We start from the raw sequence: 27,133 nt of genomic DNA on the forward strand, positions 1-27,133 counted from the left end.
TCCAATTCTGTGCAGGAGTAATACTGTAAAATTATTTTAGGAGTCAAATTCCCAATGATTTAATTTGAACTCGCTGCACGATTTCGAAAAAAATGTAACTGCGGGTTTTTTTAGACAAGCATTGTGGTTGTGATTAGATTTGTGATTTATGTTTTAATAACATTATGCTCAAAGTTCACATTTTTAATATAAGAACTGACAAAAAGACTGAAATATGAACTTAAAAACTAATACAAGAATCACATTTCAGAGCATGTTTGTACACATGTAAACTACAGCGCGGTTGTTATGCAGAATAAGACAGGGTATGTTGTTGTTTGTAGTAGAATTTATGGTATATAATATAGCCGTCACGATTTGCTAAATGTATTCTTTCAAATTGCAATTTTGATTAAACTGTCATCAATCTTGCAGCCCTAGCACCCACCAAAGAAATTAAATTCTCCCTCAGCCTAATATCTGTTCCTACATGGGGCTAGTTGTCCTCTTGTCCTGCCCTGGCCTCTGTTTCACAGTTGAGTGAATCCAGCGTCGATAAAACAGATTGAGACTGGAGTTATTGACAAAGGCAACGACCAATCACTGTCCCATTAGACTCAACTCAACTGTGAAGAAAAGACACGATAGGTCTTTTAACAGGGGCTTTCAGTGCTTGCCTGTTAATATTATTTCAACTAATTAAAATGGATATGATTATGATAAAGGCATTTTTAAATCAATTGTTTTGCTAACCCAGCTATTGATTACACACAATAAAAACCGTATGGATATCACTGTAACTCTATCATAAGAATGTTGGATAAAGCGCCACTTTGTAATTGCTTTGCCTGGAATGTCACACAGTATGGCATTAGACATATCCATCTTCATGGACACAAGCATTACAGGCCAAATCTGTGGAGAAGTAAGTTGGCTGACGGTATAATGCATGTTTGTCAAGACAATAAACACCAGTAACTGCATATAAGCAAGAAAGATGCGTTGAATGCCTTACTGTGAAACATTCCAGGCAAAGCAATAACATCTCTATGGAGACAAGCACGTGGTAGACCCCCATTACAGAGTACACATTTAAAGACATACATAGATAAAATAAATAAATAAATAAATAAAAATAAATAAATAAATAAAATACTACCAAAGGTTTGCTAATGTTATGTTAGGGTGGAATATATGTCACTCCATTAAGTTGCTGTTTGCACCCACTGGTACCCTGTTGTGCAAAACACTTTACTCCCTCATGAATGTGCTTTGTGGTTTCTTACCATGGCCTGTGCATTTTTTCCACAGTTGAACAGTTGAATTGTGGTTGATTCATGCGTCAAATGTATTCTGGTCATATATATTTGCCTCTTTCTGGTATGTATGTATGTATGTATATATATATATATATATATATATATATATATATATATATATATATATATATATATATATATATATATATATATATATATATATATATATATATATATATATATATATATATATATATATATATTTGAACATGGCATCTCCCCATATAGCCTATACATTTTACTTTACTTCAGTTATTTTGAAGTCATCTTTCCAGCAAATTCTCATCAAATCTTAATTAATATAATCATTATTTCACATATTCATACATAAATCACGACCTAATTAATGCCTACTTACCATTTCCCTTTAGGACCCCTTTGGGACTTCACCCCCAAAGGTATAACTGTGGCACGCTTCTTGAACACCATCAAACCCCAATATCACGGGACAGGGGCAAAAATCAATACTGTTTTTGCTTAACCCGCTCTCGTGCCCATTTGGATAACACACTATCAGCAACAGCGGAGCAGAGAAAGCACAGGACTTGTCTCAAACTCGTGCGTCACGTGATGCGCTGGAGGAGCAGCGGCAGCAGCAGCGCAGCGGTGGAGAGCACGATCCCTCCGCCAATATTCGCTCTGTTTGTGATTAATCTGAACGCTTTTGCCTCTTTCTGGTGAGTACGTTTTGCCATGACACTTTCTTGAACATCTTTGCTGGCTTTTTATCTTGGTTTTACGTCTTGTTGAAACGGAATGAGCGAGAAAAGGAGGTCCTCTCGCTTTCTGCATGTTGTCGCTTCAAAATCTTGGATGCTCAGTCTATAGCACAGCGATCACTGATTTATATACCCACGCAACTATCGTTATCTCACGCTTTTTCTCCCATTTATATCTCGGGACTAGTTAGTTTCCCTTCTTGTTTTGGTTATTTTGTAGCTTTGAAGCGCGTGCGTCATTTTGGCGTAGAGAGCTTTCAGAAGTATTGGAAGTTGGACTGTGCTTTTGCTTTATATTGATAGCTCATTCTTTCAGACTTGTTTTCAAGGAGCCTATGATATTGGACCCGTTATGCGTTGGCAACAAACGTCATTCGTATTGCGCATAGTGCTTACATTTTTATGGTTAGTTGAAAACTTGTGTTGAAATGAATTATGTGCTATTCAGTTTAAAACTTGACCATATTACCAACCATTTGTTTCAGTTTGTAGCCTGATTACAGCAGTGGTTTATCCTGGCACAGTTTCTAGACCTCTACCAAGGCACTGGCCCTGTCACACAATGATTATAATTAGGCTTCTTAGATACAAACTATTTTCTTGTTTGGGGTAAATGCTCATTTTAAAACTAATAACACATTAGGTTAATTACTACTAAACTACTACTGTTAATACAAGACTGTAAGTTTTTATCTATAATTTAAAATAACCATAGTTCACACTTACACCACATCAAAAGTGCTAAACTGGGACTAAACCCAGAACTAAACCAAGACTATACCATGACTAAACCAAGACTATACCATGACTAAACCAAGACTATACCAGGACTAAACCAAGACTATACCATGACTAAACCAAGACTATACCAGGACTAAACCAGGGCGATACCAGTACTAAACCAAGACTATACCAGGACTAAACCAGGACGATACCAGTACTAAACCAAGACTATACCAGGACTAAACCAGGACGATACCAGTACTAAACCAAGACTATACCAGGACTAAACCAGGACGATACCAGTACTAAACCAAGACTATACCAGGACTAAACCAGGACGATACCAGTACTAAACCAAGACGATACCAGGACTAAACCAAGACTATACCAGGCAAAAACTGGACGATACCAGGACTAAACCAAGACGATACCAGAACTAAACCAAGACTATACCATGACTAAACCAAGACTATACCAGGACTAAACCAGGGCGATACCAGTACTAAACCAAGACTATACCAGGACTAAACCAGGACGATACCAGTACTAAACCAAGACTATACCAGGACTAAACCAGGACGATACCAGTACTAAACCAAGACTATACCAGGACTAAACCAGGACGATACCAGTACTAAACCAAGACGATACCAGGACTAAACCAAGACTATACCAGGCAAAAACTGGACGATACCAGGACTAAACCAAGACGATACCAGAACTAAACCAAGACTATACCATGACTAAACCAAGACTATACCAGGACTAAACCAGGGCGATACCAGTACTAAACCAAGACTATACCAGGACTAAACCAGGACGATACCAGTACTAAACCAAGACTATACCAGGACTAAACCAGGACGATACCAGTACTAAACCAAGACTATACCAGGACTAAACCAGGACGATACCAGTACTAAACCAAGACTATACCAGGACTAAACCAGGACGATACCAGTACTAAACCAAGACTATACCAGGACTAAACCAGGACGATACCAGTACTAAACCAAGACGATACCAGGACTAAACCAAGACTATACCAGGCAAAAACTGGACGATACCAGGACTAAACCAAGACGATACCAGAACTAAACCAAGACTATACCAGGACTAAACCAGGACGATACTAGGACTAAACCAAGACTATACCAGGACTAAACCAAGACTATACCAGGACTAAACCAGGACGATACTAGGACTAAACCAGGACTAAACTAAAACTATACCAGGACTAAACCAAGACTATACCAGGACTAAACCAAGACTATATGAGGACTAAATCAAGACTATACCAGGACTAAACCAAGACAATACCAGGACTAAACCAGGACGATACCAGGACTAAACCAGGACTAAACCAAGACTATATCAGGACTAAACCAGGACTAAACCAAGACTATACCAGGACTAAACCAAGACTATACCAGAACTATGCCAGGACTAAACCAAGACTATACCAGAACTATACCAGGACTAAACCAAACCAGCACATGTGTAACTCCCCCAAAACTATAACGCAGTAACCAAAAACTTAACTGAATAACTGTAAAAAAAAGCAAGAAAAGTAAAGCTTGTTGCTCACAATCATATTAAAAGCTTTGTCCAGCGATGGGGTCCTTTTCTGTATTGATCCAAATCTTTTATGTATAGCCCTATTTGTTTAGCATTTTACACAGTTAGCACTATTTCTACAAATTCTGCCAGCACGCGCTCTCAGTGGCTTCTAATGAGCCATAATCAGAATTACAAGTTTGAAAATGCAAATGAGCCAAGCGCGGCAGGGAGCACTGAATCAGAGAGCGAACAAGGCTTTGAAACTGGGGTTATGTGGTAAAAATACTGAATAAATATTACAGTGATATTGTGGTGTTGGCCCCAGAGGAGATGAGAATAGTAACTTAGATTCATTGCTGATTTCCTAGAATTACTTAGAGAGAGTAACAAAAACACTGCATAACTCACGGTATCTAGTTATGGCGGTATTACTCATTGAAATATCTCAATGTATAATTTATAATGTCTTCTGCTCAAGGAAACGTCATGAGTTTGAGTTGATTGGATCCAACATAGCTGGGTGGAAGCTGACAGCAGTTAGATTAGGTCTTCACATTATAGACAGATGCAACAAGCTCCAGAACACTATTACATTGGATCGATTGTTCCCTGTTGACATTCAGGGTTTTGTTCGAAGAAGCATTTTGTAGAAATACTACCTAGACAACCTGTTTTAGTAGGCAGGGTATATAGTGCATTGTAAAGTATTTGTTGTATACGTTTGATTGTTCATATGTGTTTTCTCGCTCTATCTACACGACTAAAGGAAGTAGCCTGTTGTGGGAGAAAATGCTTAGTGCTAAGACTGTAATAAAGATGTATTACGTTACTTTTTTGGTGGATAATCTACCACCTGCTCATATCCTTGGAGATGTTATTGTTCTGCCGATAATGTTCCATAGTGTGGCATTAGACTTATTTATCACAGTGAAAACAAGAAGGTGACGCCACTAAGCCAAGTTACAGGTCAGATCTGGGGTAAAGGCGAGCCCGCTCACTGTAAGAATGTTGTTTAATGTGCGTTTTGGCAATATAAACACCTTTAATGGAATACGTTTTTAGTTTTTAGTTTTTAGTAGTTGTCACAATACTAAAATATCAAACTTCATTTCGATACTGAGGAAGAGACTCGATACTCAATACCAATTTTGATACCACGATGATAATAAACTTTATTTAGACAGTGGAATGCCATTTTCAATAGTGTTAAACCTACTACTAATCATACTTTCTTTCATATTCCCATGTGGCCTTGTATCTGTGTAATCTCTCAGTCATCCAGGCAGGCCATAGTGGTCCATGTGCGTATATTAGTCTATGTGGTTCTGATACAGCTAAAGCTATCCAGGAAAGGTTCATTTCTGTCCTGTGAATGTGACTTTTTTTTACTATGAATACTTGCTCAAATGAGAAGAAAAGTTACATAGTGCACATTTAAATATTATCATTAGCAACAATCATCAAATGTGCCATATAAATATCCCACTTGCATAGAGATGAAATGGATAAAACTGTTCATTCTGTTACTTTAAAACAGATAAATAGGTATATTGCAGACATGGGGTCGATAGTTAAACAGCAGACAATGAAAAATAGTCTGTAGCCTGCATCCATTAAGAACAAGAAACAGGAAAACAATATTGTATTTTTTGGTTGCACTGGCAAAAATCCAGCTGGCATTGTCATCCTGCTTTTCTAAAATTACAAATTTAGGGACTATACATTTTATTCAGCAGTTTTGATTAAAATGTTATAAAATGTACAGTGCATTATGCCATTGTTTCAATCTCATTATTATAATGTCAAAGTGCTATTTAAAGACGTGTCCACCCTTGTTACAACTAAATGCAATAGAGACTGATCCACTGCTTTTTAACAGTTGACTAAGTGAGCATTGGTTCATTATGCAAACAGCGTTGATAGATTTGATTAACAGTTCGACCTTGTGTTGAAGCCAGAACACCCTCAGGCTACACACTTTACCCTTTCTAACGACTACAGTTTAAGTTTGTCCACTTCCTGGAGACTGGTTGCTAAGACGTTTAGGGAAGGGATTGCCAATCTGTGGTGTAAGGACCAATGGTGGTACACAGCACTGGGTGGATAAGGTCGTGACAATAATCGCATTTTAATTGAGATCGAGCTTGAGTCATTTCTAATTGTCAGTGATCAGTTTTTAACTAGGGGTCTATAGTCAGTAAAAGCATATGGTTTTGAATAATGTTTTGACTTTGGAGAAAGACGTTTGACTATTTTTCTGTTAAAGGTTCTGTATTACACAAAATTGATTCTTGTGAGCTTTAAGCCATGTTATAATGTTGTTCCCTCATCGGAAACCTACCCGGAGTTGTGTTTTCTTTCATTCACATATTGAGTAAGACTTTATTATTTGTCCGTCTACATCTGCAAAGCTTAAAATGCTCTTTTCCACCTTTTAATGTCATATAGTGGTAGTTTTTGCCTTTTGTTCAGTAGAGACAGGCAATTTCAGGGCTGAAATCATCCACTTTCTGCACTTTCTGTATTACCACATGACATCACAAGGTAGAACATTGTTTTCTGTTTGAGAGCCTATATGTGTAGGATTTGTGAGTTAAACATGTGTGAATAAAACAAAACTATGGTATGTTTTTGATGAAGAAAGAATATTATAATATAGATCAGAAAAAGCATAATAGAAGTGTCTTGTGTCTTGTTTATGTACAGGGAATTTTTATTTGTCATTTTTATTTGTTTTAAATAAGACATTTTGTGGGGCTGTCTTGGCTGACACGTCTCTGCAACATCGTGTGGCGGTCGGGGACAGTACCTGTGGAATGGCAGACCGGGGTGGTGGTCCCTCTGTATAAGAAGGGGGACCGGAGGGTGTGTTCCAATTACAGGGGAATCACACTCCTCAGCCTTCCCGGTAAGGTCTATTCCAGGGTACTGGAGAGGAGAATCCGACCGATAGTCGAACCTCGGATTCAGGAGGAGCAGTGTGGTTTTCGTCCTGGTCGTGGAACACTGGACCAGCTCTATACTCTCCATCGGGTCCTCAAGGGCTCATGGGAGTATGCCCAACCAGTCCACATGTGTTTTGTGGATCTGGAGAAGGCATTCGACCGTGTCCCTCGTGGTGTCCTTTGGGGGGTGCTCTGGGAGTATGGGGTCTGGGGCTCTTTGCTAAGGGCTGTCCGGTCCCTGTATGACCGGAGCAGGAGCTGTGTTCGCATTGCCGGCAGTAAGTCAGACCTGTTCCCGGTGCATGTTGGACTCCGCCAGGGTAGGGCTGCCCTTTGTCACCGGTTCTGTTCATTATATTTATGGACAGAATTTCTAGGAGCAGCCAGGGGCCGGAGGGGGTCTGGTTTGGGAACCACAGGATTTCATCTCTGCTGTTTGCAGATGATGTTGTCCTGATGGCTTCTTCGAGCCAGGACCTGCAGCAGGCACTGGGGCGGTTTGCAGCCGAGTGTGAAGCGGCTGGGATGAGAATCAGCTCCTCCAAATCCGAGGCCATGGTTCTCGACCGGAAAAAGGTGGTTTGCTCTCTCCGGGTGGGTGGTGAGTCTCTGCCCCAAGTGGAGGAGTTCAAGTATCTCGGGGTCTTGTTCACGAGTGAGGGAAGGATGGAGCGTGAGATTGACAGGCAGATCGGTGCAGCGTCTGCAGTGATGCGGTCACTGTATCGGTCCGTTGTGGTAAAGAAGGAGCTGAGCCGGAAGGCGAAGCTCTCGATTTACCGGTCAATCTACGTTCCTACCCTCACCTATGGTCATGAGCTCTGGGTAATGACCGAAAGGACAAGATCGCGGATACAAGCGGCTGAAATGGGCTTCCTCCGCAGAGTGGCCGGGCGCACCCTTAGGGATAGGGTGAGGAGCTCGGTCACACGGGAGGAGCTCGGAGTAGAGCCGCTGCTCCTACACTTTGAGAGGAACCAGCTGAGGTGGCTCGGGCATCTGCTCAGGATGCCTCCTGGACGCCTCCCTAGGGAGGTGTTCTGGGCATGTCCCACCGGGAGGAGGTGACGCTGGAGGGACTATGTCTCTCGGCTGGCCTGGGAACGCCTTGGGGTCCCACCGGAGGAGCTGGAGGACGTGTCCGGGGTGAGGGAAGTCTGGGAGTCCCTGCTTAGACTGCTGCCCCCGCGACCCGGCCCCGGATAAGCGGAAGAAAAAAAAAAAATGGATGGATGGATAAGACATTTTAAAATTAAACAAACATTTAAGGCCCTAGTCCCAGTCCTGGATTAGTTTTGGCTAATCCTGGTTTACTCCTGATAGTCTTTGTGTAGTCCTAGTTTTAACCTCCTGAGACCTGGCGTCCTCATATGTGGACACATTTTGGATTGTCTAGGCCACAATGCAAATTTTTAGAAGAAGAATAACAGCATACAAGAACAACAACAATGCAAATATATTATATATATTCTCTCTTTTTTTTTTTTTTTTTTTTGAATGTTTAGAATATTTTATTTTTATTATTATTATTTTTTTTCTTCCTGCTCATGTCAGCAGCTCTTCACACAAGACACATTGTTCCAAGAGGCACAATTGTTGTTTCTCATTTTGTTTTTACATTCAGGACAAATGTTGCTGTTTTCAGGGTCTTAATAAATAGGTTTGCAAATCATTGTTCAAATGTTTTATCAAAATGATGAAAATGTCCACATATGAGGACATTTGATTTACATATTTTTTTCTCAGAAACTGCATGATGTAAAAAGATAATTCTTTGTATTTACACTCATCTGGTTCCAGTCAGCCCAAATAACAAAGAGAAATTAATAAAGTGTCTCATGCAAGAACTCAGGAGGTTAAGGTTTTTTGGCCTCTGGCAAAGCAATGCATACTTTGCGTACCAGAACAAATCTGACTATAGTCCTAATTAAGACCTGCTTTAATCCTGGTCCAAGTATTAGTTCATTCCAAACTCAAGTTTTATCCCAAGTCTAGTCCTAATTCTATTTCTCTCTATATATTATTGTATTACAAATTCTATAACTGTACCTATTACTATACATTTCATGATTATGTATGTAATTCTTTGTCTAGATCTGCTATTAGTCCGTTTAAGATTTGAAAGCCCAGTGTTTTTCAGCCATGTCTCTCGTACATCTCCCCCGCTTCTGTAATGAGCAGGTCAAGAACAGGTGGAGGAAGCCATGTGTGAAATGCTGTGCTGTGTACTCTGTACTTATCTCTCTAAGGAGCGCTCTCTGGAATAGCCCGTGCTTCCCCTGCATCGCTATGACACCGGCGGGACAGATAAAGTTTAGCCAGGCGTCTCCGTGGTGACCGCTAATCTGAGCATGCCCTGTACGCCTCCTGAACGTGAGGGTCAAGGAAGCACTGACCCTTAGCATGCTGCACTGTTCACTGTCTGTTATACTGTGGTGCAGGTAATACTAATGCAAAAGGATACAGCTGCTTTGTTCTTTGGTCAAATAACACACAGGACTCTGTCTGAACATTTTGTGAGATTATTGTATTGAGATTCAGTTTATCTTGCACAACGCAAAATGGACTTTTCTACCATGTTATAATAGTGTTCAGATTCAGTAATTTCCATCATCAATGCTTATCTTAGGTCTTTTAAAAGCTGCACTTTGTAACATTTCTAAAGTAGGGTTCGTCACCTGCTTCTCTACATGGAGATGGTATTGTTTTCCCTGGAATGTGATATGGGTTGTCTCTCCACTGATCTGATCTGTAACTTGGCCTGCTTGTCTCCTTGGAGATAGTAAGTTTATTAAGTTTAATCCCATACTGTGGAACATTTCAAGCAAAGCAATGACATCTTGCAATAGACAGTAGGTGGTTGATACTCCACCAGAAAAGTTACATACTGCATCTTTAATCAAACGGTCCACTGCCAGTCCTCTGTCAGTGGAGCAAAGTTCAGACTTTGGAGGGAGAAATTTGTCTTTTTTAATGAAAAGTGTGTATTCTTTATGTTCAGGAAATTCATACTGAAAACCTTTTTTAAACTGCTAAGACAAAATCATGTGCCTTTGAAAACTGTGACCTATTGCAGCACCAAATCAAACATATTTGGTATCAGAAATTGCATTTCTTCCTTGTTCTGTGCAGCCTTATTCTGCACTCCTGTTGCAGATATTTTCTCAGTGGAGAGAGATGGGGCTTTTTGTCAAACAGAACACATTGTAGTGGAACACCTGATGCTCTGTTGTGTTTTGAGATGTGCCATTAGGTGAACATTATCTCCCATTCAGATGCATTGGAGCTTGATTTCAGCACCACGGAGAGCTCCCTTGGCTATAGAGACATGATGCAGGACTGAAATGATTATTTGTAAATAAGAATGCAACAGAAAGTACTAAATCTGGATTATATTAAGGCTAAGCTGTCAGGCCTGTCACGAACATTACTATATCGACTCATCGTTCAATATGTGAAAGGTGGAACAATATATTTTGGGGCTCAGTGTTTATCGTGTGTACAATTTCTTTGCAAAAGTTGGGAGATTTTTTTTTTTGTCATTTTATATAATAAGTTAAGACCTGAGCTGTAGAGGTAGAATGAATAACTGCTATGGCTAATTTATTAGTTCATTCTCCTCTTTCTTTGTTGCAGCTCAGGCCTTTTAATGATGCAGTCCATTTAAAAATCGGTTTACTGGGATAATCCTGCTTTGTATCATTGGCATAAAGTAGTTTCAATATTATCGCTTATCATAATATTTGTCTGTAGCGATATTTCGTGCTTCAAAATGTGTTGTTCAGGCCTAAAACCAGGGTTAAACCACATCTAAACCATAATAATAATAATAAATTTTATTTATATAGCGCTTTTCAGGACACTCAAAGTCGCTTCACAGTGGATACAATAATAAAATATCACATAAATTTACAACATAAAATCATGCATTAAAAGCGATTTTGAACAGGTGAGTTTTGAGTTCTTTCTTGAAGGTGGGGAGGTCAGAGCAGTCACGGAGGGGTTTAGGTAGACTAAAACACAATTAACTGGTTACTAATACTAATAATAAACCCGGTCTAAGTAAGGGTTGAGGTTGAAATGATTTTGGAAGCAAAGTAATTTAATTTCAACACAATGCACACCTAACTATGAAATTTGAAATTTTAGATATACTACATAAAAAGCACATAGAATTAAGATAAGCATGATGTTATTTTCAGAAAAAATTGGAAAAAATATAAAGTTGTAAATAAAATTACAAATAGAGTTACAATGTAATTACAAATAGAAATACAGTTACATACAATTTATCCCTCGTGTCAATTTTAACAGAATAAATATCTACAGTATTTATGGAATCACAGTTGTCATGGCATCAAAGTTGAGGCCTAAACTGGGTTGGAAAAACTGATCTAATCTAAATCATAGGACCTGGACTGAAGCAGAACTAAACTGGGAAAACAAAGATCATGTGTAAAGGTCCTCTGTCATCTGCCAGTCTCCATGGAGATGTTATCGCTATGCCTAAAATGTTCCACGGATATGACATTAAACTTATGTATCTTGCATTGATTCAATTACATTAAATTTGAAAACCCACATTCAGTAAGTGGCTCTCTGCAGCTCTGACCTGTAATGTGGCGCGTGTAACCATGGAGATATGATAAAAGTAGGGCTGGGGAAAATATCTAATTGTGATTTTTCTGACAGTGATTGCGCTTGTGATTTATATTTAATAATAGGTTTCTGTTCAAAGTTCATATTTTAAACATGGCCTGACTTTGGAAACTAATCTCTAACACGTTTGTTTGGTTAACGGTTTCTATGCAGGATATTATGGTACTTCAAAAACTGTAGCCTTTTTGTCTTGCACCCCTTTATTAGAGAAGGAGAAAGAAGAGAGGGCTGTACTAGAACAGGGCTGTTAGCAGCTTCCCTTCAGCAGCACAAACAGCTGCCAGATGTGATTGTTCCTGAACAGCTGGGGATGTGAGACTCAGTGACCTTTGACCCCACACAAACGCCTCACTCTTCTGGCTCTGACATCAAAACCCAAACTGATGAAACCTTCTAAGATATTAGATTTGATTATTTTAAATAATGTTTTGGTTCTGATTTTCTGGCAATTACAACAAATAACCAACAAATAAAAGGAAAATATCCATTTGGTTCAGAATGATGAAAAATTAGGACATTGCCATAGTGATTTACAATTTAAACTAAAGATTACTACACACTAAATGGACAATGTTTATGTTAAATCATGTTCAGCACTTTTTAAACCAACTGTCTTGCTTATAAATTGTTATGCTAAATTGGTTTTGGCGATACGGCAGAAAACAGTGATATCCAGGTGGTTTGCTTTTTACTAATTTAAAAGATAAAAATAAAGGCATAGAGTAGATAAGGAATAGGCCTTGGGCTATAGGAAACAATGCACACAAAGTTGTTTTGTTTTATTGAATTGTAAATAGATTTATGTGGCTGCACTGGAGGACACACTGATCTAAGATATAAAGTCTGCGCTGGAATAAACTGAAGAAAATGCAAAACTGATGCAAGGACTTTTTAAATATTTACTTGTCGGACTTTAGCATGTTGAATGTTTGGAGGCGCCTTCCTCTTTTTACACATATAAATTCTCAGAAAATATTTGGCTTTAAAGTTTAAAAAGGGGGTATTATGCAAACTTGATTAGCTGTGAGATTGTGTCCCACACGCTTCCTGCTATTGGTCAGCCTCTGTCTCTGAGTCACACCAATCATAGTAACCAATCAAGTGTGAACACTCAGAAGAAGCAGATAGATTGTTTTTGCAATAGTGCTGCAAAAAATTATACCTAGATACTTGAAATTACTATAAAAAGATACTCATTTGAATTATCCACACTGAAAAAAATTACATGTGATTTTTATGCTTCTATGTTACCTTTTTATTTCTGCGAGTTACCAGGGAACATTGAAAGAAGAGATTGGCAGAAGAATTTTTACTATTTTAACATTCCCTTACCAAGTTTCTTCCCGGTAGATGTTGAATGTTTCTGTGCTGCCAGATCTTTCCAAATGCTAGTTGTACAGCGCAGAGGAGCTGCTTTAGCCCCTCATCCTCTCCACACTCCATATGTATTTACATTCAGATAAGCTCAAACGACTGGGGACTGTTTACCATGTTCAAATGTTGCAGCGTCTACAAAATCTGCCCTCTGGCACTGTACAGACACTTTAAAATAACAACAAAATATTGTTTTTGAAAAGCATTTCTCCATTGCAAATGCCACCAAATGAAAATACGAGCAATTATGGTCGGGGAAAGGTTTATGAGCATTAAAGCATAACTTTGTTCGGTGGTGGCTGCCTGCTTGTCTCCATGGGGATGTTATTGCTTTGGCTTTGCTGTTGCTTTAAAATACCTTGAAAAACAAGCATAGTCTGAGTACAGTCACCTCTCCAAAGATCTGTAACTTGGCTCGGGGCGTCACATGCTTGTCTCCGTGGAAATAAATAAGTTTAATGTCATACCATGGAACATTCAAGGCAAAGCAATAACATCTCTATTAAGAAAATATGTGTTAACTAAAATTTGAAGAAAAAAAATCTCAAAATAACAACAAACCAGGACTAAACCAGGACTAAATCAGGACTGAATCAGGACTAAACCAGGACTAAACCAGGACTAAACCAGGACTAAACCAGGACTAAACCAGGACTAAATCAGGACTAAACCAGGACTAAACCAGGGCTAAACCAGGACTAAACCAGGACTAAACCAGGACTAAATCAGGACTAAACCAGGACTAAACCAGGACTAAACCAGGGCTAAACCAGGACTAAACCAGGACTAAACCAGGACTAAATCAGGACTAAACCAGAACTAAACCAGGACTAAATCAGGTCTAAACCAGGACAAAACCAGGACTAAAAATCAGGGCTAAAGCAGAACATAAACAGGATAAAATCTGTGCTAAATAAAGACTGGTTCAGAGGATCAGATCTGGGTTTGACTAATATTACTTTGGCCAGGACTGAAAATTGCATTATTATAGGACTAAAGCAGTACTAACTCAGCGCCCTCTAACCCAGTAGTAAATAACAATCTATAGGACTAAGTGAGCCAAAACTTAGACTAAGCCAGAAATCAAACCAGGACTTCCCTCTTCTATAAAACTGAGTGCACCAAAGATTAATATGAAAACAAGAGGCCGATTCGCTCAGTTCACGGTCCGGTGCACAGAACTAAACGCATCACAGAGCTCATAAATTTGTTGTTTTTTTTTCATTTATTTGTGAAAGAGACACGTTGCCTTTAGAGAGATGCATCAAACTTGTAGATCCTCCTCACTGTGTTTAGTTACTTCAATCATTTGAGGTTGCCAATGTGCGAGGTGAAATAATTGTACATCCAAGTAACAGTAGTATTTTATGTTGCCCTTATTGTTGGCTTAAATAAGCAATGGATTTTGGTGCACCCAAATCATGTGATAATGATTCTGATGCACCCAGATGAAAATTTTAGACACACCACCCAACTCAAATTGCTGGTCTGGAGCCTTGACCTCTTGCTCTCTGACCCTTTGTTGCCATGACAACACAAACACATTTATTGTTATCTGTTAATTACTCTGAAAACTTCCCATCTGTGGAAGAAAAAACAATATTTGATAAAAAGCACAGTTATAATAATCAATAAACATTTCATAGCCAGAAGATATAAGCATGGCATCTGTTTACCTGCTCCAAATGGATTCCTGTGGTGCAGAACAGGTGGAGTCCCTATAGATTTTGTTGAAGGTGATGCAGTCATTTGGAGGTGAGAGAGGCATTTCAACAGATTGTATTGTTCATATATTCCTTGTTCATAAACAAACTACATTGTAATATTGAGCTTGAAGTGTTGTCACGATTATAACATTTCAAACTTCAACTCACAAAAGCTTAATACTTTATAGATATTACGCTATTTTCTGTTGTATTGTTGTTTGCTCATCAAAAACATACCCGGAGCTGTGTTTTGTTTCATTCAGACATCCATATTTAGAAAACACTCCTTATGTGGTAATACAGGAGGTACAGAACAAAAGGTATATGTAGATGTTAATTTGAAAACTACTGCTTCATGTCATCACAAGGTAGAACAGAACATTTTGACCTTTGGAGATGTAGACAGTGTAATAATGCAAGATTACTCATGTGTGAATGAAACAAAACACAACTCCAGGTATGTTTTTGAGGAGGTAACAGCATTACAACGTGGCTAAAGCTCACAAGAGTCAATTTTGCGTAATAGAGGACCTTTAACACTGATTTTGAAACAACAATGATTAAAAGAAATGCTTTTTAGACAATAGGCATTTTCAACACCAAATAATAGTACTTCTATTATCTCATGTTTTTCAGTCCCTTGTGATTTTTTTCTTTTTATTATTCCTGATATGGATGGACCATGACTGTCGCTGATTGGCTAATCCATCTGTCAATCACACCAATTTGAAAACAAGGAGATTAACCGCTGACCAGACTCACATCGTAAAGTATTGAAGAAGTGTGTGATCTGGATCCCCGGCAACTTTTGTTATGCAATTTCTTCTGATAAAGCACAATATCACTCTACTGTCCAAGAAAGGTCAAATTTTGTCTTGTTTATGTGAGTCTTTAGGAAGTGTGCCCAGACACAGTGAGAACATGCAAACTCCAAACTATGCCCCCACCTTACCTGGTAATCAAATCCAGAACCTTCTAGCTGTGAGGCCCACATGACAGCAATTATTTCCTCATTAAATGCTTCACGCTGAATCCTATTTGAGCATAAATATTGGAATCACCATTATAATGCATTGCCAAATTACAAGCAACCCAAAATAACAAACTGAGCTAATACAAATGGGACCTTAAAATAAATACTCCACTGAAAAATTACAGTGCTGCATGGTTCTGTTTTTATGATGTGAACTGACAGCATTGATTTTTACTATGATTTTAGCCTTTAGGTTGAGTTTATTATTGAAAATGGGCCCGTGTACCTGTAGACTGCTGTGTGCCCTCTGGCCTTCCTGGTCCTGTGTGTACAGTGAAATGTAAATCTGAATTGCACATAGTGAATGACTGTGAGAGTGCACAGTGTTACCCCCTAGACTTGAGCGCCATGGGATGCTAAGCAAATGAATTAATGAATAAAGTGAGCCACATATTAAAATATACATTAGCTGCTTGGCCCTAAGACTTAGACAAAAATGTTACTAGAGATTTTCAAGCTTTTCACATGGAGTATGCTCTCGCTGATTTTATTTGGCTTTAAAAGTTCTAAGATTGAAACTGAACTAAATCTGGAACTAAACCACTAAATGCGATATGTCAGGACTGAAGTAGGTCTAAACCAGGACTAAACTAGGTCTAAACTAAGACTATAACACAGAAAACAGAACTAATAAGACAAGACCTTAACTTAAGTCCAAACAACCACTTGAACTAAGTTTTAAAAAAAATAGTGACCCCAGATAATAAATGATAAAACTACTATTCATTAGAACAAGGTACTCAAGTGAACATATTAATACATAAAAAATGCATAAATAGGAGAACATGGTAATTTATAAGAAACCACCATTATTTTCTGTTGAAAATACTGGCAGTAAAATCAGCATTGGATTTCTTATTTTTTCTTTAGTGTAAAAATTGAGTTTGCAATTTTAGTATCACTAGACTAGTGTTGTATTTCACACATGTTAGTGCGCTCTCTGCACTGACCCCAGTGCGCACTAGATTTAGTTCTGTTTACTTTATTTTTAGGTCAGTCTTGTTCACATACACTGCACACTATTCACCCCAAACATCCACCATGAGCCACGTGAGTCCATCAGCTGATACCAAACTTATTTCTATGAGAGTGTGCTTCAAGTGGACAGAATACGCACCGTGAGGACTGTACGCGCTGGTAGCGGAGGAGTAAAAGCTTTTGGAACGACACACAGATAGACCCAGGCTCACCTGTGCAGACAGAGGACATTGTCGCTGATATTACGTTGATCCAAATTGCCTCATCAGACGAACGTGTCAAACAGCAGCTCTGAAGTGCCCATTCATAGAAGTATAGTGATCCGAGTGCTTTTTTGCCCAATTCCAAACACTTTTACTTGCACCACGGACTGCAGAGGTCAGCATGAGGTTGGCCGTATTCACACCACTCGCCCCACTCCAGAGTGCAGGTGGAGCCACTCCGAGACCTCCTGTTTCAAGAGCGCTTGGAGCGGGCTTTTAATGTGATCCAGAATGTGACTGTTAGTTTCACACCAGCCCAAGTGCACCGCTCTTGGAGCAAATGTCTTTTTACATCAACCTTACTTGTGGCAGTTTGAAAATGACCTAGGTCTAAATCCGGACTAAATTCATGCACAGACTAAACAAGGGGTAAACATGGACTAACCCAGGTTCAAAACTGGACTAAACCAGATCAGGACCTAACCAAATGAAAACCAGCTGTACGCAGTAATCTTCTTATTGTTATGGAGAAAACTGCTTATACAGAGAGCACAGTATATATCTATGTGTTTATTGCACCTCTGTGTTCCCTGCAAAGGAACCTGACATGGCAAAACTATAATGAAGTTGCCCAATGCCCAGATTCAATATGTAATAAAAGCTTACTGCAAAATGAAGTTGTTTTCGGGGTTATCTACTCTGCCTTTCATTGCCAGATTGCGAGATAGTGCTGTTCTCAGTTACAAAGCAGGCCTATAGGTCACCCTGTGTTTTATCTCAGTCCTGTCATTGGCTGACAGGGAGCTGTATGAAGATAAGAATATTGTATGTCTCATTTTAAGGTTGTGTAGTTTGCACTGTTTTGCTTTGTCCAGATATATATATTCACACAGAGGCACAGAGCAAAGATAGGAACCTCTTTTCTGTGAATTCAATAAATGTTTCCATTGTGAGGTAGGGCCAGATATAACTTCCAGCCACAGGGGGTCAGTATTAGAATAAATGTGGGAGGAGTTGATTATTTATTATTATTCACATAAAATAAGATATTAATTATTCAGGAATTAATTAATATTTATTTACAAATATGTATTAGTATATAAATTGCACATATAATCACAAGAATTTGCAATAATATCAGGTGACTTGTAAAATGGCTTCTCACTCAATCATAGCAACACAAGAAAGTGGCACTGTGAAATTGTAATAGTGATAATGTTAAATAAAAAAATTAACAAAAAATTAAAGAAAAAAAGGAACTTATTATTAAAAGGAACTTATTATATTATTTTATACAATATTTAACTTAAACTTTATGACTGGCCATTCAATTCAATAGTGGCTCTTTCATTCATTAGCTTACTCCTCCATATACTGTAACCTATATATTCTACACACAGAGAAATACAGAATGCAGAATACAGCTCTCTGATATTAGCCTTTAGCCTGCTCTATCTGCTCCTAAGCCTCTTGAAGATGATTGGCAATGCTAAAGCCCTTTTCTGGAATCTCCCCCCCTCCCCCTCACCGTGCCTGGATCGCTTACTCTTCTCTTTTGTTGCCATGTTCACCTTTTTCCCTCTTCCTTTCAACCTCAGACCACTATTATGCAAAGTGTAGCCTTGTAAAGAGAAACGGCTCTTGGATTCTTGGTAAGATTTGGTTTCCTCACACAGAAATCAGAAGGAAGCTGAGATCTTGCTGGGATTTGTGGCTGTAAATATAGACCGTATTTTTAAGTATAGCTGGTTTCATTGTGGGACCCAATTTTATCTTGGACCACTACTACTACTACTACTACTAGTACTACTTTCTTTTCTAGGGTTTTTGCCCAGACTTACCCATTGAGAAAAACCTGTGCTTCGCGGTCAACTCCAGCTTGCTGTTCTTTGATCGAGAAAGATACTATACTACTACTATGCCTAGTAGTAATACAACAACAGCTACTACTACCAGTGGTTCTTATTGATAAATCATCAAATTCCAAATGGGTATTTCAGATGAAACTACTTCTCTTATTATTATTACTACTACAACTACTACATCAACAACAACTACTACTACCAATTATCGATTTGGTTGATTAATCGACAAACTCCAAACTACTACTACTAGATTACTACTACATCCACTACTACTACATATACTATTTCTACTACTTCTACTACTACTACCCTTTTACCTTTTTGTACTATTTTATTATATTACACAGTTGTATTTAGTACTCCCTTTCAACCAAAAATGCTTTTTTTTTTAGATGCATTTCAAAATGTATGAATATATGTAATTGCATCTCTAAATGCAGTAACAGTACCTTGTATGCCCCACTTTTAGATCCCATCCTGTCATCTGCTCCGGTCCCCCCTGTATACAGCCAGTGGACTACTTTTCATTAAGTTTAATTACTACTTGAGGTTGGTGAGTGATTCAGCAGTATAGCCTCCTCTGTTGAAGCATTAGCAGTAATTTATGGCCATAGACAGAGCCAAATGAACAAGAGGAGCTGGTGGCATTTAAGATGGATAATAGTGTTCTACAGAATACAACTGCCTTACAATCACTACAATAACACCTATAGTTTAACTGTGACCTAGACTACTGCTACTTTGTAAGGTTAAAAAGGTTGCATTGCATTTACACTGCGTTTATTGTTAAGCAAAGGTTTATTGTCTTAAAACTGTGTTCATAAGCGATTTTCAAAACTTTCAGAGGCCGGAGCAGAGTTCACGCTAACGGTAACAACAATTAACGTTCACTTCCCGATTATCAATAAATAAAATAAACGCTTTATAATTAGAAACAGACAGCACACAGCAGACCTATTTTGACCTCAAGAGCTGCTTATACAGTATATCCATGTTTTAATTAATTGTTTTTTTTTTGTTTTTTTGTTTTTTTAAGTGAATAGAGTAAATTAAACCTATAAATTCTCTAATTCAGAATGACTCAAACATGCATCACTCAAACCATTATAACATGATTGGTTTGGTTTTGCACAATGTCCCCTTGAACATTTTCATGACAGAAGTAAAAGTAGCAATGCTGACTCATCTTTTAGTGCATTTATTTTTTATTTTTTCAGCGATCCGTGGGTTTCAGAATGATGAAAAAATAGGACAGTTGACAATTTAAAACAAAATATTGGATGGAAAAAGTCCAGGAAGCTGAACCCAATGAATAACTCACTCAATAGAAGACAATAATTCTCTAAGACGATCCAGTACAAGTGAAAGACGTTATCTAAAGCGGTTTGGAAATGCCACTTTATATTACATTATAACAGTCGATATAGCTTCACCCACTCATTACAAACTCGGTACAAAGCTATCAGCCTCTTCTGGGACATGTAAGCTCCTTTGGTTTCTGTGGGGAACTATAGGCTGAAGGAGATAAGGACGGAGGACTGAGGGTTCATTTCTATCTTCTTTCCTTAGAGAAGAAAAATTCAACAGTTTTTATTATGGGGCTGCCCCTGGTCACTGCTTAGAGGATTGAGCCAATTTCTGTCTATGTTAAGGCTTTACATAATTTCTTCTGCATTTGATATGTTTCACTTTGGTTGTACTAGAGCTGCAACATTGTAAAAACTATTTAACTAATTATTTAATTTTTATAATACTAATTTAATACTTTATGTTTTTTACAAACCACATGCTTTTACTGAGAGAGGATTGGCTATGGGCTGCTTGATTAAAAAGACCCAAGCTGATCATTGATGATTTGAAACAACTAGATGTAGTTTTGATTAAAGTTTGATTACTTGCAGAGCCCTAATAGCTTTCTTCAACCATTTAGAGCTGTTTTTATTGTTAGATGGATTATTTTTTTTCTTCAGTTCTCGTCTCTTACTGAAATGGCAGCGCTGTGTGAAATTGTCACATCTTATTATCACATATAGAAAGAGGTGACATGAGCTGAGAAACCCCATCGCGGGACACATTTAGCATCCCATGACGTACGGCAGTGTTTTCCAATCAGGGGTACGGAGACATCAACATAATTAAAGCTAGAAAATGTAAATGTAATAGACAAAATGTTACCAAAAAAAAAAAAAAAACAGTTAATATTCCTGGTAGTGGTGGAACATAAAAGTAAGTAAAGTACTGTACTTTACTTAAGTTTATTTTAAAGTAAATACATTTGAGAGCAGGTATCTGTACTTTCTACTTCACCACATTTTTGAACTGGAAAGTAAAAGTATTTTTTATTATTATTTTATTATTAAAGGCTGAGGGGGGTCATTTTCAACATGTTTGTGGCGTGAGCAAACACAAATATACAAAGAAAAAGAACTAGGAATAAAATATCAATTCAGTTGTTTCTGTTGAACAAAATTAAAACAAAATAAAAATCACTACATTTAAAGCTTTATTAGATCTCAAAATATACATACAATAATAATACAATAATACATCAACTTTTTATTCTTTAACTACATTTTTAAACAGGTACTTTAATACTCTTACTTAAGTAGATTTTTTCCTGTGATACTTGATTTTTTAAATTTATTTTTTTATTTTTTGCTCCGGTACCACTGATGCTTGGTGTAACTGAGTTTGGGGGTCATCAGAACAAAAAAATCATTACACACTTCTACATTTTTCTTGACATTCTAGTCTTGTCTGCATTTGTAGATCATATAATGGATCAAATTACTTTACAGTAACATGAATATGGATGTTGGTGTTGACCAGAAATGACATTAAAATGCAGACAAACAAAGCACTTACTTGGGACTTTCTGATATTATGTTGAGAGGCTAGTTCCCCCCCAAAAAACCCACCAATAGTGCTAAAAACTTGAAAAAGCTTGATACAGATTTCGATACCACACTGCTAATAAACACACTATTATTTTGAACAATACAATGTAATTTTCACCACAAAACAGTATTGGTTTCTTTAATAATACCATGTGGTCTTATATATGCCTGCCATGATAATTACTACATCGACTTGGTTCATTCAACACATGATAGATGGAGCAATCCTTCTTTGGGGTCAATATTTATTGCAGGTACTTTTTCTTTTTGTTATTTTTTGGTTCTAAGAAAAGCTGTGAGCTGTAAAAGGTTGAATAAACAACTTCTATGACTCATCAAGGGCTTCATTTATTTTTTGCACGGTGCAGTCATCAACAATCATTTCTGTGGGGTATTAACTGCTTACATATACCGTATTTAGATCACTGTGTTACCTTTTTTGTTTTGAAAATGCCGTGTTCCCTTTGCTTTCCACGCTATGTCCCTCCCCGTTCAGAGCGCTATCACAACACAATCAGCGTGCACTGTTGTGTGGGAGTGTTGGACTGAATCTTAGCGCTAAGTGTTCAAATACAGCCCTGGAGAGATCGCTAAATTACTGAAACATGCGTGGATGACATCTAAAACCTCTTCACACATGTTTTTGTTTTTAGCATAATACCTCCTCTTTAAAATCAAGTCAAAACCTACAGTCAAAATAAATCTCTGGATGCTTTCTGAGGGACATTTTAACTGCAAGATGTCATATTTTAGATTGTACTTTAGACTTACTTCTTCCACTCTCACAGCTTTCAAACACTCTGCAATAAATCAAACTCCAGTCCATTTGTCGTGTCGGATCAAAGTGGCCATCTTTCTTTGTACTGTATGGAGTGAAGGATCATGGGTAAGAGGAAGTGGTAGAATGATGACTTTATGGTTCGGATCTGTGGACAGTTCTTTCAGTGACAGTTTTTGTGTCCAACCTGACTCTGCAGTGAGGCGGAGAAGAGCTGTCAAATACATCTATTGAATTATGAAAGGAGAGGATGGAGGGAGGGATGGAGGGAGGGATGGAGGGAGAGTGGAAGGAGAGAGTTAAGGAGGTAAAGATAACGTTTGTGAGGGTTTACTGTGACAAATCAATACTTTGTACATTTATGTTTTATCAATGGGTTTCGGAATGGTGATAGTTGCCATAGTGATTAAAAATTTAAATGGGAATGAGTCTAAATAATGGTTGTTTATTTTGATTTTGATTTTGATTTTGATTTTGAGGTTAATACATTGTAAAACTATTGAGAAAAGGTCCAGTTCTGTCCTATTAATGTGATATTCTTCCAAGATATCAATTAAGTATCTCATTTCTTTTGATTAGTATCTGGTATCAATACTTTTGACAGTCCTGTTTATAAGGAATTACAGTTTTGATGAGTACTATGGTTCTTATAAAACACTACAAATTTTTGGCCAACGTCTTGTGGTAACTTCAGAGCCAGTTCGCTGTGCAAATAAAAATTCGATGTAAGTAGTAACATGCAGCCTTAATCTTGGTCAAATCCAGGAGCAGTTGTTTATCTCACATTTCTTCAAAAGCTCCAAAACGTTATTGCTCTGTGAATATTTTCATAGTTTGAAGTTTGAAGTTGTTTTGAAAAATCTTCATTACATTTAGTGTTGTCTTTTCTTTTGAACAGGTTGTTGACAAGTGTGAATCTTAAGTAGTAGGGGGAAGTCAGAATTATAGAGAGATAGTATTTATAAACCACACAGCAGCACCTTAAGTACTTTAAACTGTTTTACCGTAAAATCTAATTACTGAAGAAGAGTTCAGATAAGCACTTGGTTTTAGAGTTCACATCATGGGTTGTTGAATGCTCCTGGATTTTAGGGTGCTATAGTCTATATACTTTAGGTTATAGTAACATATCATATGGCCTTTATTTTTGTTTGCTTGTTATTACGTGCCTTCATTATCAATAATATACCTGAAACTGTACTTTGCTAGGTTATCTTGAAAAAAAGAAATTCTGTAGTTTTGTACAGGAAGTCTATGGACCTTTTTTTAAGTCATTTTGGATCAATTTCAGATTTTACAAAGACAAATGTAAAATAATAATGTAGGTGTGTTACATTTCATACTAAATATCTTTAATTTCTGAGGTACTTAACTGCTATATTTTAAGAGCAGCTTTACTCTCCAGTGCACATGGTCAGCTGGGGTTCTTGATTTGCTTTTAGCCAGTTTCCAATTTCGATTTTATCACGATTCATGTAGACTGAGTATCTTTACAGTGCAGTTACAGTTTAAGGGGTAAATTAAATCACCTGCTTGTTTTCATATTTCACTGTGATTGGTTAATTCCACCTGTCACTCACACAGAGCTTTAGGGAGTCTGACCAATAGGAGGAGTGGGTGGGGAAATATGTCTGTTTGAGCATAAAAGTGCATTAAACACAAAAATACGACGACACCACAAACAAAAGCTGATTGTCACATGGATGAGAACACGATTCGATTTTTATCACCATGTTGCTCAGCCCTGATTATTTTCTATGTTCTTCACTTATTGTTGTTGTTTGGATTCAGTAGCATTTTAATAGCAGAATTATTACAGGAAATTGTCATCCTCGAGCTATATCCATACCCTTACATTTAACGCAATATTTCTCTTCTTTCAGATTTCCGACCACATGCAGCGTACTTGTAATGAGCTAGTCTCGGCCAGTTTCCACTTCTCTATTATTGGATCAATCTCCACATGATTTAAATAAGGCTATGGCTGCTATTAAGGCATGCATTCAGTTTATTCAATAGCAAGAGCCCTTTACATTCGTCAGCCACTCTGCAAAAACATAATACAGGTACAGACTGAAATCAATGGGATCTGATTTCATTGATTGTAATTGAGGTCTTTTTAACTCACCACTGTAATCAAGTTAATAACATACAAAAAAGTGAACTCAGCAAGGCATTTTGGGATGTGTTGGTGCAGTTAATGTTTTTGAATGTAGATGTAGAAGTTGAGAAGGATTGCAGGCAGCATTTGACCTCACTCAGACCTGGTTTAGTACTGGATTAGTCCAGTTCTGTCATGATTAGGTCCTTGCTTTGTCCTGTTTAATTATATGTAGTGGTGTTACTCCACGGAGTGTGTTGTTTCATCTGCTTCTACTGTGGTCCCACAGATTGAAAATAGTTCACTTTTGAATCTGACAACATTTTGGCTGTCCATGGATGTTCAAGGTATTAGTTATTTCTATTTTAGTTGAAGCTAGTCTCTCCACACAGCGTAGTGATATAGAAGAGTGATTAATTGTCGGACTACCTGTTTGGTTATACTGAAATAATGCACGGCAGTTACCACTGGAATTAGAATTAGAAGACTATGCATAATGTATTGTATGTACATGAGTTATAACAAAAATAATTATAAATGATGCAAATTACTCTCCGTGAATATGGAGCCCCTTTTGTTTAGTAACCTTATAATTTTACTTTTCTTGCACAGTGTATTTCATTATTTCATGTCCTTTTTGTATCTAAATTTTAGCATATATTTGAACTGTACTTTACTTAATATTTTTATTCTTCTGCTGTTTTCTGTCAGTATTTAAATTAGGCTAGGTTCAATGCATTATGGCTGATGTTACGAATGCAGGGACAGTGGCAGGAACATATGATTTCTAAGCACTTTTTCACCACATCTTCAAGTTTTCTAGAGCTTATAGGTCCCATTGTGCCAGTCCATGTTTTTGCAGTACATTTCTATTCTTTGTATTCAGCTGCACAGCCTCAAGGTCAGAGAGTTGCAGTTAAGGGAACTTTAGCCTCCACTCTGCTCCTGTCATCTGTAACTTTTCACTTCACTCCTGACCCAAACGCTCCCTGTTCAATACACTGAAAGATATTTCACATTTATATTTCAATAGGCTGCAGAAAGACCACGTCACGGCTTTTTTCAGGAGGTAACCGGATTATTAACATAAGTATTAACATATTTAAATATAGCAACAATTTCTACTTTGCACATTAGCTGCCTTAGCATAATTATGATGATACAAATATTGTTTTAATAAATCATTAATAAATCATTAGTATTTTCTGGTGCAGGGTCATCAGCTTGTCTACATGGAGATTTTGCTTTCAAGATTTTAAGATTTCTTTTAAGATGTGAGGAATGTTTATACATTATCCGTAACTGGATAAATGTAAAATAGATGTGAGCTTAATGCAATACATTGCAAGTAGAGGAGTCAAACAGGCGGCGTATACCATATACCAAAGTTAAATAGTACATTTTAAAGTAGCCTACAATTGAAACCCTGTTCATTTAAACTATGTACATTTTTAAGAGTATAATAATAATAATAATAATAATAATAATAATAATAATAATAATAATAATAATAATAATAATATTTTTTCTTTAGAGATTTGTCTTTCCTTTAACTGGTTACAAAATATCGTTTGTGACTATAAATGTGAATGGAAAATTGACATTATCAAATAGCATTAAAGTGTATTAATGATTGCTCACATATTGTACTGCCGTTTCTAGAACGCAAGTACTCAAAATCCTACAAAAGTAACCCATTCTAATTGACCTTATATGTATTTTACTGACCTACTGCATATTATGGGCAATAGACTTGCAGTTTGGTATACATTTTCTTGTGCTTTGAACAGTTGGCTTTTTCCTCTGTGCTTTGTGCCAAGTTTGTGCATAATCTTTTTGGCACAGTCCTATAGCTGCAATGTTACGGACAATTTAATTTACAATATACTTTTGTGGGACAGTGCTTATCATACACAATTTTTTTATTCTCTCAGGCCATTTTCATTATAATTAAATTGGAACTGCTTTCTTTGTTCCCATGACCTGTGCTTGAAAAAATATTTGCAGAAAAGTCTAATGCGGAAAACATACACACACAAAATTGATTACAAAGCAGTATGGATGGGAGATTGTTACTGGAAGCTGCTTGTTGACATTTGACCTTCCAGAGTGCTTAAGTTACATGAGGATACATTCTAATGATTACTATTCACATCTAATTCTTGCATTGGTTTAGTCCAAGTTGTTTATTTATTTTGTGTTGTCTTAAATGGTTAAGATATTTTCTGAGAGGTCTTGGTTTAGTTCAGGGAAAAGTCGCTTGTTTAATCCTGGTTTAGTTCTGGGTTTGTTTA

General features: G+C 37.4%; 1 protein-coding gene across 1 annotated transcript in view; it reads left to right on the forward strand.

Annotated features, from left to right (window-relative positions):
* Positions 1–1,865: 1,865 nt before the first annotated feature.
* The window catches only part of LOC117385366 (RNA-binding Raly-like protein), a 60,441-nt gene continuing 35,173 nt past the window's right edge, over positions 1,866–27,133 (forward strand). Inside the window, exon 1 of the mRNA XM_033982661.2 lies at positions 1,866–1,975. The gene's annotated coding sequence lies outside the window, so the exon portion shown is untranslated. The remainder of the gene's footprint in view (positions 1,976–27,133) is intronic.

The sequence above is a fragment of the Periophthalmus magnuspinnatus genome, chromosome 17 (genome assembly GCF_009829125.3).
Source record: "Periophthalmus magnuspinnatus isolate fPerMag1 chromosome 17, fPerMag1.2.pri, whole genome shotgun sequence".
In the NCBI taxonomy this organism is placed as follows: Eukaryota; Metazoa; Chordata; class Actinopteri; order Gobiiformes; family Gobiidae; genus Periophthalmus; species Periophthalmus magnuspinnatus.